This window comes from Arachis ipaensis, chromosome B03 (assembly GCF_000816755.2).
Source record: "Arachis ipaensis cultivar K30076 chromosome B03, Araip1.1, whole genome shotgun sequence".
Taxonomy (NCBI): Eukaryota; Viridiplantae; Streptophyta; class Magnoliopsida; order Fabales; family Fabaceae; genus Arachis; species Arachis ipaensis.
This window is the reverse complement of record NC_029787.2, coordinates 31655108-31661484: the sequence shown is the minus strand read 5'-3', so window position 1 is coordinate 31661484 and position 6377 is coordinate 31655108.

Here is a 6377-nt window from a genome sequence, read left to right as displayed (position 1 = left end):
ATAAAGATAATGAAATTGAAATTGATTGCGATGTGCCTCCGGGTAAGATGTAGTGGTGTTAACCACTTGCTCCGGGTAAGATGCAGTGGTGTTACTCACTTGCTCCGGGTATGAATTGAGAATGAATGGATGAATGAATGAGTGGTAATGATAATGAACATATGTTTTTGTATGTGACTCCGGGTAAGATGCAGTGGTATTATTCACTTGCTCCGAAAAGGCTGCGGGTAAGATGCAAGGACTGTGTTCTGTTGCCGCTTGCTCTGGGCCGAGAATGTAACACTGCCTGGGTAAGAGGTAGGGAGAAGTTGTCCCCTACTCCGGGTATGCGGGTAAGATGCAAGGGTTGTGGCGTTGTCCCACTTGCTTCGTGTTTGGTGTTCTGTCCAATGGTTAGCTACCAGGACATGTCGGGTTGGCTTTGCAACCAACAGATGTAACTCATTAGCCACTAGGACAGGCATGCATCATATGCATTTTTTGTGATTTGTTTGGAATGCCTAACTGATTGCATCATTACTTGCTAATTGCCTAATTGTCTTACTTGCTTCCTACTTGTGCATTTCTTGTATGATATACTTGTGTTTGCATATCTTTACTTTTTGCGGTTGGGAGGTTTGACGGACTTGGAAAGGGGATATTTAGTTAGATTGAAGACCCTTAAGTTAGTTGCCTACTTTTACATTTCTCATGGTTTAGCATATTTATACGTTTTGATTATAACTGAAAGTTCTAGGATTGCCTTCGGCTTTCCTAGGATATTACATGTTAGATATTTGGGCACTGTTACCATGCTGAGAACCTCTAGTTCTCACCCATGTGGATTTTGTGGTTTTCAGATACAGGACGTGAGGCTCCTCACTGAGGCATGCTGGAGACTTCTATTTTGGCAAAGATCCTTAGCTCTCGGGATTTTATTTTGGTCTTATATACTTGCTTAGATACTTATATTCTCCACTATATGTATATTTTGTATTAACTCCTCTTAGAGGTCATTTTGGAGAAACAGGTTTTGTATTTTGTGTCTTGGGTTCTTTTGGGATTTCCTACTATATATATATGTATACTGTCATGCTCAGACCAGTTATCTTCGCAAACCGAGTCCTGGGCCTTGAGATCTGTATTGTTGGCACTCTTTTGTATATCTACTCGTGTTAGCTTATTCTTATCTGTTTCGTTTACGTTATCGATCGGAGTATTGCGCTTTCCGATTTAACGGTTTTGAATTACCCCTTTTTTTTCAAAGGCTCCTAGTTATAAACCTTTTCATACTACTATATATACTAAATTTTATTTTTAGAGGTTGTAATACCTCGTCACCTCTGTTTTACAACTTAAGCATACTGTGTGGTAGGGTGTTACACCTTTCCCTTCTCTCTCTTCTTATCAAAGTGCAAGAAAAACTGTATCGGCTTGCTCGGCAAGGGTTGCATGTCCAACAACACAGAGGTGGAAGATATCTCTATATTTCGTGCGAGTGAAAGCTTTGATATTTGGATATGAAGGGTGTTGGTTCTGAAGAAGAAAAGGCGAAAGAGAAACCAGTGGAGGGTGAGAACAAGATGAAGCGCAAAATGAAGAGTGCTTCACAGTTGGAACTTGAAAGTTCTGGAGACAACTTGTGCGGGTAAGTGGAATTTTTTAGCCATTTTTGAACAATTTTGTAGTACTCCTTTTGTTTTGTTGGTCTTTCCATGGTTTTTTTATGGATTGTGAAGCGAATTTTATGTTGAAATGTGAAACTGTGTTGTGGTGTTGTGCATTTCTTTGGTTCAGGGGAAGCTTATCATTCATATGCAGTGCGAGCTAAGTTATTTTGAGCACACTTTGAGTACTAGTAAGTGGTAACTAAGAGTTTTGTTTCTTTCTTTTGCTTTTGTAAGAAGATTAAAGCAAAAAACAGAGAAGGCTCTATTTTGAGCATACTTTCGGGTAAGATATTTTTGTTAAAAGTTGTTTGAATACATTCACTTTGCCTTGCTATGCTTGCTAAATTTTTGGGTTGGTCTACGCAAATTAATGGCTAGAAAAAAAGTTTTTTAATTATTTATTATTTCTATTATTATTTGTAGGTTTTATAAGATGAACAATTTTGTAGTACCCCTTTTGTTTTGTTGGTCTTTTGCATGGTTTTTTATGGATTGTGAATCGAATTTTATGTTGAAATGTGAAACTGTGTTGTGGTGTTGTGTATTTCTTTGGTTCAGGGAAGCTTATCTTTCAGATGCATTGCGAGCTCAGTTATTTTGAGCATACTTTGAATACTGGTAAGTGGTAACTAAGAGCTTTGTTCTTTTCTTTTGCTTTTGTAAGAAGATTAAAGCAAAAAACAGAGAAAGCTCTATTTTGAGCATACTTTTAGTAAGATATTTTTGTTAAAGTTGTTTGAATACATTCACTTTGCCAGCTATTTCTGTTGCTATGCCTGCTAAATTTTTGGGTTGGTCTGTGCAAAATAACAGCTCAAAAAAATAGTTTTTTAATTATTTATTATTACTATTATTATTTGCAGGTTTTATAAGATGAATTGAATTATTCAGAATATAAGATTAGGCTAGGATTTGTTTGTTTTAATGGATAAGAAAAACAATGAAATGATTTAACTCGAGAAAAGTGCTGCTATTCAAATTCAAACAATAAAATGGGGGAAAATCATTTGAAGTGGCTAGCTCCTATGGAATCTCAAACACACTGTGTTGGTTCCTTGTTTTTTTATTTCTAACTTTCTGTTCTTGACTATTTGTCTTATCTTTCCTTTGGAGGAACAAGGTGTAGAACATCTCTTCAAATATTTGCAGGATTTTCCAGACAATGCAGCACAATATTTTGATATTGTATGCATTTTTTTTATTTCCTATGATACCTATTATTCATTTGTTTATTTCAAGTCATTCATGTTTGGTAAAGATATGTTTCCGATAAAAATTGTGAATCAAATATGTATCTATTTGGAACCACCCCTTTAATTGTTTGGATAAACCCCAATTCAATTTCTACTTGATTTTATTGACCTGATTACTGCTTCACATACTTGAATTTCATATGTTTTGTATTGCTCTGTAATATATTCTATTATCACATATAAAAAATTCTCATCGTTTCATCAAGTTTGTCTATTTATTTATTTATTTATTTAAGTTTTATGATTTTGGATTCTTTGTTTTAACTAATATTGTGTATGTTCTGTTTTCAGGTCTTTTATTTATTTATTTATTTATTTAATTTTGTTCATTGCAAGAGGTCCATTAACTCTTTCAAACGTCTATATTTAGGAGGATAGGTAGGAATATTGTAACTAACTTCATCCATTCTAATAAATCTCTTTCATCAAATCTTCAATTGTCCTTTATTTATATATTTGGTAATTTATTTGTATTTTGCCTTCTAAAGATTCAAGTTGGAGGATAACCTTTGTACAAAGTTGACATTAAATTGGGTGAAGGTGAGCGTCTATTGAAGCCTCTGGGTTTTCAAAGTTATTTGATACTTTTAGTTTGATATTGATTTTGGTTTTAGTTAATTTCTACTTTTTATTTCTCAAGTGGCACTAAAATTTGAGCTTAAGATCCGGGAAGGCTATAAGCCTATAACTATGGCGCTTCTTATGAGTGGCAAATTCACTATATATTCCTTTAATATCTTGATTATAAATATTTTTTATTACATGTTATCTATATTGATGATGTAGAGGAAATTAGCAGAGATAGAGACAATAGGCAAAAAAAGGGTCAATAAAGTTTGTTGTCATGTCTGTGTACTATAATTTTTTTTCAAAATAGGTATTTTTTTAAAATGAGATTTTGTTCAAAATGATTGTATATTCAAAAATATTAGAAAATACTAACTTTATTATCTTATAATAAAATATATAACAAAAAATGAGTGAAAAGAGAATAAAAATGTCAGGTAAGAAGAGGTAATGCTTATAAATTTATCAAGGATGATCTAATTCATTAAATTACATTTTTTTTTTGCAATAATTTGATTAGTTCAAGTACATAACTAATTTGAGACATTTATTTTGAAATTGATATACCATATAGTTAGTGTATATAAAGATGAATTATGTTTGTATCTATAGATTATGTTTTGAGTTGAAATGATATATTGATTTTAGTTCATGGTTACATCCTCACCTTTAGATAAGCATATATTGGTGAGAATTGTGAGAACTGAGGTGAGTGAGTGCTTCCTTGCAATGTTTGCTACAACTAATCTTTTCAATATTGCCATAGAGACTATGGTCATTATCTAGATACAAAAAAGATCAATAAGGTTTACTGAAATGACTGCACCACCATTTGCTGATCTGAACTGTTGACAAAATAAGTCTAAATTATTTAGCTTGAGCTTGATACTTTTGATTTGAGATGGATTTGGGTTTTATGTGATTTTTGTCTTTTAAGCAGCTCTATGCTTCCCCCTGAGCTAGAGCTTCTATACTACCCTTAGAAATGAATATTTATACTATCTTCTCATACTGATATATCTGCATCACCACTTTCTCTGAATTAAGTACAATTCAAAATTTAAACTATTGAAAAAGCTATTATCATATGCACATAATATTACATTAGTAGCAAAATACTAATAGTAACATCCTCAGTCACACAAAAAATCAAAGGCTTGGTGTTCATTATTTCAGGTTGGAGTCAAAGTGATGTTATACAAGAAGCTTAGTGATGTTTTTATTTGATTTTGTAAATTCGTCTTCTATAAAGTTTTGTTTATTTTTATTTTTTATCCTTTTATTTTCACCCTTCTCGAATAAAAGTGTTCTTATTAGTGTATTTTCTATTCTATGATTGACATAAACTTGAAAGAATGTGAGTTAGAGTTGACTTTATTGTTTTTATTAATTTGCAAAAGTTGGGAATCATCTTATGTTTAGTTTTTGATATGGAGAAGTTTTGCTCCATTTATTATTTGTGCTTTGAAATTTAGTGAATTAGGTGTTTTTAGGTTTGAGTATTTTGATATAGCTATGAAAATGTATGAGGTTTCGTTGTAACATTCTTTTTGAAGTGTAAATGAGCAATGCAATGTCGCTCTGAAGATATACATTTTTTGAGAAATGATTTTGGAGAAAAGAATGTATGATTTCTTTTTAATATATTTAGATATAAGTTACCTTGACTTTTTTATTTTATTTACTTAGAATTTAGGTTACTGCTACTCAATATCCATTACTTAGTTGATTGGCAAACAAAAAGTTCCATGCTTTTAAAATAAGATAAAAAAATAAAGGATTGGGTTGACAGTTAGAAATATTTGAGTTATTAAAAGTTGTATACTTTTAAAATTCTTTTATTTGAATTAATATTATTTAGGTGTTGAGCTACATACATTGCTTTGTGTTCTGGCCTTATGGGAGACTGTTGTGTAATTAGTTTTATTAAAAAATTATTGGATTTTTTTAGGAACTATTACTATCATGTTAAGAATAGTATTTTTACATCATTAAGCCATAGAAATTGTTTACTCACCACTATTTTTTAGCATAGTATCTTCTAAGCACAACAAGTTTAGCTTTATTACTAACATCTTTTGTTCCTTTAACAATGAATATTGCCAATTGATTGCGTGTGTAAATTTGTCTTAAATTTCATTGCAGGTTTCGATCTGAATTTTGGAAACAGTGACAGATCCAAGATTTAATTAAACAAATTATGACATTGTTGTGAAAAAGAAAAAAGATAAAGTATTGTATTGTTGGGTACACTCCCAAAATAAAACCATTTTTACTCTATATATGTTGTATGTTGGTGTTAACATCATATGATTTGAGCAATGCTAGGTCTTTGATTTTTTTTTAGAAGGTTGGGACAGATGTCATGGTATTCAATAGTTTGAATCTTCTTGGATTGTAATTGATAACAAAAAAATTGAAGTTGTCTATAAATATTGTATTTCTTAAAAATTTGTTTGCTGGTGCAACAGACTTTATGATGCTTGATTTAGGGGACATGATATGACATTCATTTTTACTCCTTCAGATGCATTACTAAATATCCTTATTCTTTAACTATTTCAACATTTAGGTTTTAGTGTTACAAGAAAGTACTTTTTTTTTATCGGATTCATTGTGAATAGAAATATAAAATCTTTAGAACAATGAAATAATTTCATATAATTTCTTTTTTGTTTTTTTTTAAACTCTAAACCATAAATCATATAAACCGTAATATTTGTGTATCCTATTGTAATTATTAAAGGTGTAATATAATAGGGAATCAATTGTTTTAAGCATAATGCTAATTCAATTTTTGACAGGTCTAAAATATTTTTATTTAATTAACTTTTTGAGACAGATAAATATCAAAGGATTAAATAGAAAATTTTTTTCAAGCAAAAATTTAGGTAAGGTAATAACAAGA